Here is a 14,953-nt window from a genome sequence, read left to right as displayed (position 1 = left end):
GTGATTGATGGTGGAGGGTTCGGTGGGTGATACTGGAAGGTCTGTGTTCTGTAAGAAAGCAAGCTGAAAACCTGGTCTCAAAAAGCCAAACAAACAAACAAAAAAGAAAAAAGAAAAAAAAAAAAAAAAAAAAAAAGAAAGAAAAGAAAAAGAAAGAAAAGCTGAGCAAGCCATAGAGAAGCCAGTAAGCACCATTCTCCATGGCCTTATTTGAGTTTCTGCCCAGATATCTTTCAATGATGAACAGATGTAAGGAAGTGTAAGCCGAATAAACCCTTTCCTCCCCAAGTTGCTTTGGTCATGGTGTTTCATCACAGTAATAGTGACCCTAACTAAACAGTAGGTATATTACCTGCTGCTTAAGGGCAGGCATGGTCCAGCTGCTGGTGCTGCTTTGGGAGGCAGTTGATATGGCCAGTCCTGGTTGGAGGAAGCAGGAAACTAGGTGGTGAACCTTTGAAGTTGTAACCCAAGTCTGCCACCAGGCTACGCTCTGCTTCCTGTTCCACCGAGATATAAGGGAAAACCACATTATAAGCTTCTGCTGCCATGATGGATTGTACTCTTCTTGAGCTGTGAGGCAAAATAAATTGCTGTTCTCCTGACTTATGTCATCAAGTATGTAGTCACAGCAACGAGAAAGTCACCACTATAGAGAAGGCCTTCTGACTGAAGACAGCAAACCCACCCTTCCCCTCAGTGCTAACCAACTGTCCTCCTTCTGTCTCTCTCAATCAGCTTTGCCCACCATGACCTTCACATGAGTAGAATTGTGCAAACATTTTATGTCTCCTCTCTCCCTCTCGCTCTCCTTCTACCCCCACTCTTCAGAGTCTTCTCTGGACCATCCCTCCCAGAATGATCTCCTATTCATTATGTAGCTGAGGATGGCCTTGAACTTTTGAAGGAATTTGTATTGTGGAGTAGTGTGCATTGTGTGAATAAAGACTATTTACTCTTCTATATTCTTAATGGTGGACTACTGAATGGGGCTTTTCTGAATAAGGCTGCTGTAAACACCCTGTTGCATGTGTGTGTGTGCATGCGCGTGCGTGCACACACACACACACACACACACACACACAAGTACGCTTCTTTCAGGTAAATCTTAAGTGGAATTGCTTGTTAAAGGGCAGCCATGGTAGGTTTATAGTGTTGAGACTTGCAGAGTAGAATTTCCTTTCCTGTGTGTTCCTGGCAAGGGCAGGTCGCATGGAAGACTCTGGAAAGCATTTGGAGGGTGGACAGGAAGCAGCAGTCATTTTGTAGCTCAAACACATTTTTCTTTATCTTTGGCAGGCCTGACTGGCTTGTTTCCATAGCTGGCTTCCCCTTCGCTTGGCTTCTGCAATGTCTGAAGTGACTTCCATTGGAAAGTCCCTGCCTTCTGCAAAATACAGCACCAGCAGCTGCAGCAACAAGAACTGAAGGGTTTTAAGGCTTCAGTCCATCTCTTGGGGTTCTAGTTCAAGCTTATGGGGTCTACCCTGTTCTCTATCCCCCTTACTGTATTCTAACCATGGTTGTCTAACTCAAAGAACTGAAGCTCCAGCATGAGTTAATCCATGTAAGATGGCTTAGTCATTATCCATAATTAAGACCAAAGCTCTGTAACACACAGGACATGTGTGCCCCCCCCCACACACCACACATACCTCACATACACCAGACACACACATCATACCCCCCCATACCATCACACATACACCCATATATACCACACACTACATACACACATGCACTACACACAACACACACAATGTCTATTCTTGTCAACTTGTCTATATCTAGAATTAGCAAAAAGAAAAAAAAAACCAAGCCACCAGGCACTCCTTCAAGGGACAGTTTTTACTTGATTGAATCACTCAAAGTCTGAAGACCCACCTTAAATCTGGGCCACACCCTGTTATGACAGTTGATATAAAGGACAAGGGAAAAACAAGTTTTTGCTTTTTGCCTGCTTGTGTTCATTATTTCTGGGAAGTCCAATCCTTCACTGGCAATAGAGACTATTTCTACATTCCAACCAGCTGAGACACTCAATCTTGTGGACTGAACAACTACTGGATTCTTGGACTTTCTGCTACTAGCCAGCCATTGTTGGACTAGCTAGACCACAGCCTGTAAGTCGTTCTAATAGACTCCTTTTATATAGAGATAGATTCATATAACCAGTTCTCTTCCTTCAGAGAACACACATGCCAACACACACATGCACACTCTTACACACACACACACACACACACACACACACACACACACAGAGTAACTTTTTTTCCTTGGTTGAACCTAGCTGATTCAGTGAGTGTTTATTTAATGACACTGGAAACTTCCAGACACTTGCCAAGCAACTGCTCCTACACACCCTCTCTGGTTGTTCTGTAGCCCCACCTTACCCTAATGTTTCATTCCTTTAGATTTTTACCCCTTTTGGTTGGTGGGTGGATATTTTTATTTAAAAAAACAACCTCTCCTTTAGCTCCTTCAGAAATTCAAGAACAGCCAGGCGGTGGTGGCACATGCCTTTAATCCCAGCACTCAGGAGGCAGAGACAGAGGCAGGTGGATCTCTGTGAGTTCGTGGCCAGCCTGGTCTACAGAGCTAAACAGAGAAACCCTGTCTCAATAAACCAAAAAAAAAAAAAAAAAAAAAAAAAAGAAAGAAATTCAAGGACAAGAAGCTGACTAGCTGACTCCTCGAGCTACAAATCTTGTGGTGAAACAATGGCCATCATTCCAAGTGAGATAAACAAGGACAGAAGGACAGAATGTTCTCTCTCATGGATGGGAAGGAAGTCATTCTGAAGAGCAGACAAGTGGTTCCTAGAGACTGGAACGGGTGCTTCGGGAAGGGCAGAGGGTGGAAGAGGGGTGAGTGGAAGTGACCTCTGCTTGTTGTGTGCATGTATGGAAATTTACACTCAGTCTCATTAGTAATGTACAATTAATATGTGTTAATAAAGAAGTAGGAGATTTTCTGAGGAAAGACTTTGGTAGCTGGAGGAAGCATGCAATACGGAATTATACCTACACCCCTCATTGGCTGCATGATCTTGGTTGACTATCTCTCTGGGCTTCAGCTTTCTCATCTATGAAATGAATTATTCATCATCACTAACAAGTATCGATTGCTTCCCAGATGCCAGATGCGGCTCTAAGCCCTTCCCATGTACTCAGTCATTGAATTCTCTTGATTCACATTGGGGTGGGTGCTCCCATGACCCTCGACTTAGATGAGGGGAAACTGCCATAGACACTGTGTCTATAACATATACACAATGGACCCAGGGTTCTAACATGGACAGTTTGGCTTCCAGCACCATGTTTTCCTTCTACCACTCTCCATCACAAGGAGATGTGGGGCTAGAATGATAACGTGGATGCACGGGCTCCCAGAAAGCAGCAGGGCTAATATATAAGGCAGTTGCTTCCTCCTCCTCCCCTTCTGTAGGTTGTGATTGGAAATTGCTGTGTGATTTTGTTAAACTGCAGAAATGAACCTAAACAAACAAGCTCCAGAAAAATCCAGCTGGAATAATGATGAAGACACCCAAAAGGTAGATTCTCCATGGGATCCAGAAAGATCCAGGGCTGTCCGGACACTCTGACTTAGACATTCTGGACCTTGGCAGGCAGGAGGCTTTGGAGGTGTGTCTGGCTACACCTGTGTGTCAATCCATCAACTCCCTTTACTGACTTTGTACTGAATAAAGAACCTTCTAGTATCGATTTTCTTTCCCAAAAGTCTGCCCTTCCTGAAAGAGATTGTGCTGACCAGTCAACCTCAGAATTCCTGGCTGCTGGGGGCTTTTATTTCTCAGTGTAAATTAATAAATTGCATTCTGGACTCATTAATCAGTCTCATGAGTGTGTTTAGTGTGAGCTATTTCCTCTATACTAAATCATAACAACTCACCTTCTAGGGAGAGGGAATGGAGAAGAAGTCCCTTCAGTACAGTAAGAGAAATATTCCAAAAATTTTATGAAAAAGGCAGCATGTGTTGATCTGTGGGTGGAGATAGGCACATTCAGAGCGGGTCCCTGGAGGGTGATAGTGCCAAAGGAGGGGACTTTAGCATGACCCTTGAGCACAGTCCCTGAGGCCTGCCCGATTTGGAGATGCGCCTCTTCCCATTCACTGGCTGAATGACTTTGCCAGACTTCTTCATCTCTCTGGTCCTCATGACTTTCATCTTTAAAGTTCTCATAATGATGACATCCAGTATGGGTTGGTGTGAGCATTAGATATTTACAGATGTCCTGAAGTATCCTGGAGAGCTGACTTCAGGACTTATCCCACCCAGGATCTCCAAATCCACAGACACCCAAGACCTTTCTATAAAATTTTATTGTATGCATATGTAAAATTCTCAAAAATAATGAAAACTAAATTACTAGTAAATGAAAAAACAATATTTACTTTCAACTTAAGCACATTTCTCTTATTCTTGTAGTCATTAGATTGTGTGTGTGTGTGTGTGTATGGATCTGAGGTGAGTGATGGGTGTCTGTAGGTGTGAAAATGTGGAAGCCAATGGAAGACATTGGGGACTCCTATCACTATTTATCTACTGCCTTGAGACAAGGTCTCTCACTGAACTGGTAGCTTGCTCTTTTGACTAGGCTCCCTTGCCAGTGAGCTCGCAGGATCCACTTGACTGCCCCACGGATGCTAGCTTACAGGCGGCATGTGGCTCTATGGTAGAGATTGCAGTTCAGATTCTTATGATTGCATAGCAAGCACTCTTACCCACTGTTCCATCTTCTCAGCCCCTATGAACAGTACTGAATACAATGTAAATGTTGTGTGAATCATTGTTAACAATGTTAATAGTAGCTGGGCACCTTAGTGCACAACTATAATCCCAGCACTTTGGAAACAGAGGCAGAAAGATCAGGAGTTCTAGTCTATTCTCAGCTACACAGTGATTTCAGAGCCAGCCTGATGTAACAAGATAAAACAAAACATGTAGCAATGATTTATTTGGGGACACAATGATAAAGAAAACAGTCCCTACATGTTTAGTATAGATGCATTGCCACCCCCCCACCCAATTTAAATCTTCGGTTGCCAAACCTCCAGTTAGGACAGACTAACTGTGACAGACAAAGCTCTTAGCCAGAGGACTGGCTTACAAAGGACACTTAGTAAATGGATGTCATTATTGTTGCTATTATGAATGCCCTGAAGGGTATTTCCAAAGAGGGCATTTCTGGAAGGAGTCTCATTTGGCACCAGGTACATCCTCAGGACCTAGAGACTGTTCTATGAGCGGTGACCCTTAGGTTTCAGATGTGCAGGGCAGAATGTTCTTTGTAGTAGAAGGATCCTTCCTTGAGAGCAATCACAGCCCATTCTGTGGTTTAGCAGCCGAGAAGAGCTGCATGCACAATCTGCAAGGGCTCATCAGCTGGTGGTTTCTGAGTCACTGTCAGGTCATTTCAGCGTCTAAACAGGAGGCCTGGGCCGGAAGGGCAGTGACTGGAGATCTTACCAGAGATCCTCCTTCAGGATCAGCCTTTGCACAGAAGCCTAGCATTTCAGCAGCTAGGGCTGAGAGATGCTCAGTAGGGAAAGAAACTGAGGCCCTTGTGGGAAGGGCACTCAGTAAGGTCCAGCTGCAGAGCTGGGCAGCTCCTGGGTGCCCTGCTCTCTTGTCTTGTGCTTGTCCACAGATCCTGGTTGAAACGAAAAGAATTGGTTCAGGAACTTCCCCACCCACCCAAGACCAAGTTCTCAGCACAAAGGAGATTTATTTGCCCCAGAGGGACAGAGGGCAGGGATAAGGGACGAAGGAAGGAGATAGAGGAAGAGGGGGAAGGGGGAAGGGAACCAGGGAGAGGGAACAGAGGTAATTGTTCCAGAGGGACAAAGGACTGCCTCTGGATAGGAAGGAGACAGATGCGGCACACAGGAAAACAGCAGTTTATAAAAGTGCAATTGGGAAACCCCTTTGTTATGACGAGGTGTTTAATTTTAATGGGACATGTTAATTAGGTGAGCCAATGGGTGATTTTGGTTGCTGGATTTCAATATTGTGATAGTCAGACCTTGGTAGCCAGCCTCAGGAGGAGGAAGTAGCCAAGTAAGGGAATTGAGCTTGGAGCTAGCTTCAGGGACAAATCCATTGGTTTGTAGCAAAGCAGAGGGAGAAGGGCAGGGCGTGCCAGAGCCACTGGAGTGTCGAGTTGTCCCTTCACTGTTGAGTCCTTCCTTGAGTTCACAAACTCACTTCTAGACTGGGTCAAGACAGGGGAGAGGTAGAGAGGGATGGACAGTACACTTAGAGGGTATTTGGAGTTCCATTCTACATGTGTCCCCAGGAAAGACAGAAATCAAAGCAAGAATATCCAGGCTTGGGAGGGAGAAACAAAGGCAGATCACAGAAAAAGGAGGGAGGCTGAGTCCTAGGTGGGGAGCCGCCATCCTGGGGCCTCCGAAAAGTGAAATAATCCATGTGAAAGACATAGGCTGCTGCACAAATTAGGCCAATTAAGAGTTAAGAATCCTTTCATTTTGGCCAGAGTGACCCAGAGTAGGCTAACGCCTCAGTCTCTTGGTGTTGAAGCTCAGGGGTACAGTTTTCAAAGGCAAAACCCACAGAAGCCACAGTTACTTCAATGTCAGACAAGAGTCAGGGCAGCATAGCCTTGAAGCATCTGCTGAGGTAGAACAGAGTGGTTACTTCAGATACAACATGACAGTTATTTTTGATTTGTAACCGTTTTCAGTTATTTTAGGTTATGTTTAGTTTGTATAAACATTACTTCTTTTGGTTATCCACTGGACCACGGTCAGGGTCATGGTAATCCCAAATGTGCTGCCCAAGCAGGTGTGGCTGTTAGGAGGCAGAGGGTTGAGGGGTCTAAGCAGACACAAGTGGAGTCAGGACATGATGGCATTGCTTTAGTCCCTTCAGCTATGTGCATGGGGCTGGGAGACACAGAACATGGAAATACTTAAACAGTTTAATCAGCAATGCTATCGGAAAGCCGCCTGAGCCCTTTACTTCTGTGACTAGTAATTGATCCTCTGTCAGCCCACTTCCACAGCTTAGAGATTCATGTCCGAGATTGAGGAAATTCTTTGTTTTGAGGCCAATGCTTATCTTGTGGCCAGGAAGTAAAGAGGAAAGAGGAAAGGGTTGAGATTTTGAAATTCCTTTGAAGATACAGTTCTGGATACCTAAGGACCTTCTGAAGATCTCCCTCCTGAAGGTTCTATCACTTCCCAGTAGAACCCTACCTTATGAACCAAGCCTTTAACTTGGGGTCTTTAGGGGACAGTCAGTGTGCAAACTCTAGCACAAGTCAGTGGTCACCTGATAGTGGGCATCACTCATGCCACTCTGTCTTCTCAGGGCTGGAGAACACCTTAGCGTTCATACAGTGTGCTTCAGCCTGATTCTTAGAGTTGCAGGTATAGACATGTTTAGTAACCTAATGTCTTTTGACTATGATAAAAATCTAGTAGCTGTTACTGGCATAAAAACAGACAGGTGGACCAATGGAATCGAATTGAAGACCCTGATATCAACCCACACACCTATGAACACCTAATTTTTGACAAAGAAGCTAAAAATATAAAATGGAAAAAGGAAAATATATTCAACAAATGGTGCTGGTATAACTGGCTGTCAACATGTAGAAGAATGTAAATAGATCCATATCTATGTCCATGCACAAAACTCAAATCCAAATGGATCAAAGACCTCAATATAAATCCATCTACACTGAACCTCATAGCTGAGGAAGTGGGAAATACATTTGAACGCAAAGGCACAGGAGACCACTTCCTAAATAGAACACCAGTAGCACAGACTCTGAGAGCAACAATTAATAAATGGAACCTCCTGAAACTGAGAAGCTTGAGTAAAGCAAAGAACATGGTTAACAAGACAAGACGGTTCCCTACTGAGCTTTACCAAGCCCACATCTGACAGAGGGCTGATCTCCAAAATATACAAAGAACTCAAGAAACTAGAAATCAAACTACCAAATAATCCAATTAAAAAATGGGGTACAGATCTAAACAGAGAATTCTCAACAAAACAATGTCAAATGGCCGAAAGACACTTAATGCTCAACATTCTTAGTTATCAGGAAAATGCAAATCAAAACCACCCTGAGATTCCATCTTACACCAATCAGAATGACTAAAATAAAAAACACCAGTGACAGGTGGAGAGGATGTGGAAGAAGAGGAACACTTCTCCATTGCTGGTGGGAGTGTACACTTGTACAGCAGCTGTGGAAATCAGTATGGGGATTTCTCAGAGAATTAGGGATCAGCCTGCCTCAAGACCCTGTAATACCACTGTTGGGTATATACCCGAAGGAGGCACATTCACACCACGAGGACATTTGCTCAACTATGTTCATAGCAACATTATTTGTAATAGCCAGATCTTAGAAACAGCCTGGATGCCCATCAACTGAAGAATGGGTAAAGAAAATGTGGTATATTTACACAATGGAGTACTATTCAGAGGTAAGAAACAATGACATCCTAAAATTTACAGGCAAATGGATAGAACTAGAAAAAGCTATCCTGAGTGAGGTAACCCCAAACCAGAAAGACAAATATAGTATGTACTCACTCATAAGTGGATACCAGACATAAAGCTAAAGGTACCTAGCCTATAATCCATAACCCCAGAGAAGCTTGAATCCTCTTCCAGAAACAGATGGAAGCAGATGAAGAAATCCACAACTAACCAATGGGCCAAGCTCCCGGGGTACAATCAAAATGAGGGAGGAGCAAAAATATGAACAAAGGAGTCAAGACCATGATGGAGAAACCCACAGAATCAGCTGAGCAGAGCTAGTGAGAGATCACTGACTCAGGTCTGACAAATGGGGAACCTGCATAAGACTGAACTAGACTCCTTTAATATAGGTGACAATGGTCCAGCTGGGACAATATATGAGGCCACTGGCAGTGGGTCCAAGACCTAACTCTAATGTACAAACTGACTTAGTGGAGCCCATTCTATAAGGAGAGTTACTTTGCCCAGCCTAGACACAGGGGTGTGAGGGTGGAGAGGTACCTTGGTCCTGCCTCAATGAGATGATGGCACAGACTTAGACTTCCTATGGGAAGCCTTACCCTCTGTGGAGAAGATGGAAGGGGGGGGGGAGTAGAGAGAGTGGGAGGAAAGGAGGTAGGGGGAACTGGGATTGGAATGTAAAAAATAAATTAATAAAAAAAAATCTAGTACCTGTGTCTCCTTGATAAACACATGTATTGGTTTAAATCTGGAGTGTCCTGAATAGGCTCACGGTCTTAATGTTTGGCTTCCAGTATGTGTTAAAATTTTGAAGATTGTGAAGCTTTTATGAGGTGGGAGCTGGCTGGTGGAAGCAGGGTATGAAGCTTTTCAGAGTATAAACGATCTAGCACTTTCTGCTTCCTGCCTCATCCCCATGCGAGGGTCCACCATCATACGCTCTTTGTTCTGAGTGCTGTCAGGGTTTCTCTGCCATGAACTAAATCCCTCAGACAGAGTAAACCCAGGCACATCTTTCCTCTCTTGTTTCTGTCACAGTGAAATGGGATGTACCTATACAGAAAATCAGTATTGGGAGTGGGACTGTCACTATAAGAAACCCAGGTATATGGTTCTTATACTTTTAGAAGTGGTTTCCAGAAGGACCATGTAAGAGCAGAGATGTGGGCTGGAGAAGCTCACAGATGCCATAAGTAGAGCTTATTGTACAAACATGGTGTCCTTCTGAAGACCAGCCTGTGACAGACACACTCACGGTAAGGGTGATATTCATGTGTTTTCAGATGGAAACACAGATCTTACTGAAAATTGAACCAGAAGCTATTCATGTTGCATTCTGGAAAAGAATCTGGCCATGTTCTGCCTTTAATCTAAACATTTGAGAGAGGCTGGATTCAAAAGTAAAAGACTAATTTGTTTGGTGAATGAAACTGCATGACTGCATAGCATCCAGGCTGGGTCATGTTTGTGAATGCTTTTAGCTAGATTTGGAATGAGATCTGGAGCAAAAGGATATGGAAAATGTAGTTTGATGAGTGAGGCAGTAAGAGTTTGTTTACAGTGTGGGTTGCTATAGAACTCAGCACCATCAAGAAATCTCACTGTTCACAACTGCCTGGAACTCCAGATACAGTGGGATTCAGGGCCTCTAGCTTCTTTGGGCACCTGCATTCTCATGTGTACATCTACTCACCCACATATGAACACTAAACATTAAAGAAAGAAGTCCCAAATTTCACCCGAACAACAGGAAGGTGCCTGAGGGCCCATCCGTCAAAGGATCAGGAAGCAAAAATGCAAATTGCACATGGAAGTCTTTCAACAGAGAACTCCTGAAAATATAGGGCACCCAGGATGTCCTGCCTGCAGATAACCATCCAGGGAAGTGCTTGCTCAGCTGTGCGGGAATTCTAAGGCCACTAGAGTTATGGTCCTAAGGTACCAGGCTACATCTTGAGACGTGGTGACGCTCTAGCTTCCGTAGCTCTTTCTGCTTCTTCATGTACTGAGATGTGAGTCTTGGCCACATGCTTTTACTGCTGTGAGCACAGCTGTACCCTTTCTGCCATGATGGACAGAAATGCCTTTGAAACCACACACTCAAATAAGTATTTCCTCATTTAAGCTATGTCTGTTGGGTAATCTGTGACCGAAGTACAGAAAATAGTTAATATGACATGGAGATGAAGCTGAGAGGAGAGAGGTGCTCCCCAGGGAACTCATAAGACCAGGTGCATTGGGCCTTAGTGCTCCTGCCTCTATCTCCAAAGCTCATTATGATTGGCTGCTGTATGCATGATCACTGTCACTGACAGTAGCCACGAGGGCTGGACTCATGACATGATTGGCCTGAGGGCCTCTCCAGTGTCTCCTTGGGCATCCATTCATATCCTTCTTCCTTTGAAAAGAAAGGTCTCCTAGAGCATAGAGGCCTCCTCTTCACTCACAGCCCAGCCCTGATCAGAACTGTTTTGAATGAACTAGAAGATCCCAAAGGGCCTAGCTCTATGGATTCTTTTCCTTCCTGTCTACTCTGGTTTGTGAACCAGCCAGTAGCTCACTGTATAATCAGTTGGATGGTCAACAGGGTCTTTCTCCCTGGGGAGACACAGATATCTACCTCAGGGGACTGTTTCTGTAGAATGGGGTTCTTTAAAGGTGGTTGGCTTACTTATGACAATGTGACCCTTTTCCCCCTACCTATTTTTTTTATTTTTATTTTTTTGTGTATAAATATTTTGACTGCATGTGTATCTGTTTACCATGAATGTGCATGGTGCCTGTGGAGGTCAGATGAAAGCATCATACTCCCTGGAACTGGAGATACAGGTGGTTGTGAGCCACCATGTGGATGCTGAGAATGAACCATAGCTAGTACAGTTAAACACTGAGCCATCTCTCCAGCCCTACCCATTTATTCTTTGTAAGGTTAGGGGAAATTTACAATCCTTCTAAAATCTCATTTCCTCTTTTTGATTAGATTTCGTCTTGATTTTCCCATAATTAAATAGTTTTTATTAACAAAATATTAGCCAGTATACTAATTGGACAATTTTCATACATAATCTGTAATCTATACTACAACCTGACTAATTTTATAGATGTGGGGAGTGAAGCTCAGAGAGATCAGAAATTGGCTACCAAATTGCTACTGATTTTTTTTTCCTGGCATTACCACAGGAGGATGGGGGGGTTTCTTTCCATTGGAAAGGAAAAGGAAAATATTTTCATTTATCTTTTGCTTTTTAAACATTCAAAACAGGCTCTCAAAACCCTTTTTGAGACTGTAGGTGGGAAAGCCAAATACTTGAATTCTCACAAACCTAGGTTTTGAAAGGCAATGTGATGGCTAATCTTGGGTGTCAAGTTGACTACATCTGGAAGTAACTAAAAGCTAAGTAGCTGGACGTACCTGTGAGGGAATTTTCTTGGTTGAAATAAATCCCTTCCTGATATTTAGCTGTGTTAGTTTATTCTATCAGTTCTGTTTCTTCTAGAACATGGGCTTGTTTGTATGCTTGATGTATCAGAGAGCAGAGCCCTTTATGTGAAAAGGCTGACAGCTTATCCATCTGGAAAGGGGGATAAGAAAGGGTTTGTGTGCTGAGTGGTGGTGGCCCAGAACTTTTGGGAGGCAAAGGCAGGTGATCTCTGTGAGTTTGAGGTCAGCTTGGTGTACAGAGCTAGTTCTAGGACAGCCAAGGTCTCTCCCTCCCCCCCCCTCTCTCTCTCTCTCTCTCTCACACACACACACACACACACACACACACACACACACACACACACACCTGTCAAAACCAAAAGAAGTGTGAATACTGCCCAGGGAGGAACATCTTGAGGGAGTTATTAGGGGGAAGGTGGGATAGGCCACTGAGGACCTGATCATTGCTTGCACCAGGAGAATCATTTTATTTATTTGTTTGTTTCTTTAGAGATAGAGTCTCATGTAGCCCAGGCTGGCCTTAAACTTTTTATGTAGTAAATGGAAATCTTGAACCTTTGCCCTCTGGCTTTGACCTCTTGAGTGCTGGGACTACAGGCAAGCATCTCCATCCACAGTGATGAGTCTGGAACCCAGGACTTCATGCTGCATGCTAAGCAAACACTCTACTGAGCTACAGCCTCAGTCCATTTACCCTCAGGTATATGATTTAATGTAATTCTTTCATTTTGCCTTGTGTGGCTAGCCACACAAATTGGTGTGAAGTCCATGGCTTTTATTCCCTGACCCTGGGCTAGCCCTCAGCTGCTGGGTAACTGAAAAAGAGTATGAACAGTTAAGTAGTATTATCAAATGAGAACCCAGATGGGCTGATGTGCTGCTGGCACAAAGGTAGGCAAGGCCTCAGTGAGAGATGAGGATCTGGCTGTGGCAGTAGCTAAGGATGGGCAGGACAGATAGAAAAAGATGGAATCAATAGGACATGATTGATATGGGCTGACATCCAAATCCCTTCACCCAGGTACCGGCTCATGCTTAAGACTTGCCACTGCCCTTGCCAGGATCGGCCTTGGTTCTAGAATGTTCTTGTTTTGTCTAGGCTCTGTCCTGGACCCATGTTGTTGGTTGAAAGTATTATGCTGGCCTCTGCTTGGAAGAACATTTTTTTTACTCCAGTAATAGGCTTTCTTTGCTTCCTTGGTTTGAGAAGGAGCTACTTGAGGGAAGGCACTGGATCTCCTGAATTCCAGCACCCAGAATGGAACCTGGTGCTTTGCATGTATTCACTGAGCCAAGCAAGCAAGCAATTAAAAAAAGATGGGTGCAAGGGAAAGAGATGAAGAGAGAAAGAATGGGGATGGTGGTCCTCAAGTCAGACCTTACTATAGTCTCTCCTCTCTCAAATGTTACAAGAAAATCCTCATTGCAGTGCAGCTATAGGCTGATCAGAGCAGCAACTGCCTCTGTCTGCAGCAGGAACCGAAGCAAACAGGACCTAGAATATTCTAAGATTCGCACTTGGCATTGCCAATAGGCCTGTCATGTTACTAGAGGCAGTGAGTGGGGTGTAGGGTGGGGCTCCTACTGGAGAGACAGGAAAGGACGTAGTGCTTAGTCTAGGATGACCTATCCTGGGTCCTGTGCTCGGGCCTGCTTGTGAGCTGTGCCTTCCCACCTACTCCTGCTGATTTACATTCTAAATTCTCTTTATCTTGGCTTTGACCTTTTCTGTTCTTTCTTTGTTGTTTCCATTTCCTTATCCACCAGGTCCTCAGGAGAGCAAAACAGGAGCCCAGGCAGAAGCTTGGGTTTGCATTCATAGGAGTGCCTTTGTGGATTTTCAGTAAGAGAAAATCTTGCACTGTGCTTCCTTTTGTCTTGAGTTGTATTTTTAGTTCCCTGTCCTCACCCTCTCCAGTTTTAGAAATTTTGATTTTTAAAGAAATGAATTGTTTTCCACAATGTCCAAATATCTGTTGTCAAGACTGGAAGAGTTAGAGCAGAAGTCTGGGGGGGGGGGTCGGGCAAATTTTATGATGTGTGTCATGACCTTGGGCAAAGTCCTTTTTAGACTCCCTCTCTGGCCCAGTGAGAACTACAAACTGGGAGTCCCACTTCTCTGCAGTTAGCCTGCTACATCTGCTGGGGGGGGGGGGAAGAAACTTCTTATAGTACACACGCCTTGTTGAGGACAGCTCTTATTGTTGAGGACAGCTCTTATAACTAAGGTGCATCGAACCCATTTTATAGGTGGGGCAGCAAGTGAGCCTGTCTGCTTCAGCCTGCCAGTCACTGGGGTATAGGATGGCAGCCACCTCCTCCCTCTGCAGTAAATCACTTGAGTAACCTTTTTTGAGTCTTTGTTTTGGTGGTGATCTGGAACCACTAACTGGTGCTCGCCTTCCCACAATCTACTTTGTATTTCTCCTTTGGAGAGAGGGCTGAGCCAGGAAGCTGGGCATGGGGGCTACATCTGATGCACAGGAAGCTCTCTTTCTATCTTAAAGGAGAGGAGAAAACTGTGGTACAGGCAAGGAAGACATGGGCTCATTTGCTCTGGGCGGGTGTGAGCAACACAGCTGGTTAGGTCAGCTATCTCATGCTGATCACAAGCTCCGATGGGCAATTATAAATGTCTTTGATTAATAAAAAATGGGGTGATGAATAAATAGTTAATCAATTCAGTCTGGCAGGAAGCCTCTCTCAGAACCTGGACGGTGGCAAGGTGGGGGTGGGGCGTTCAGCAGGGGTTGGGGGAGCAAGGAAAAGGGTCCTTGGGAGTAAAAGGCAAGGCCACTATCAATGATGGTTTCTGATAAGCACTTCTGTCCTGATCCCCCAGCTCCCTGATTTTACAGTGAGGTTTACCTGAAAGCTCTGGGTGTGTGTGTGGGGGGAATAGCTTGGCGTGGGTAGTGAGCTGATGAGCAAGTGGGAAGCAGTGTGTTCTGTGCCCACCCACGTGGTCAAGTTAAAGAGCTGGAAACACGATGTGAGTGCAT

The sequence above is a fragment of the Phodopus roborovskii genome, unplaced genomic scaffold (genome assembly GCF_943737965.1).
Source record: "Phodopus roborovskii unplaced genomic scaffold, PHOROB, whole genome shotgun sequence".
Classification (NCBI taxonomy): domain Eukaryota; kingdom Metazoa; phylum Chordata; class Mammalia; order Rodentia; family Cricetidae; genus Phodopus; species Phodopus roborovskii.
The sequence above is the reverse complement of the archived record's forward strand: the minus strand, read 5'-3'. Positions refer to the sequence as shown.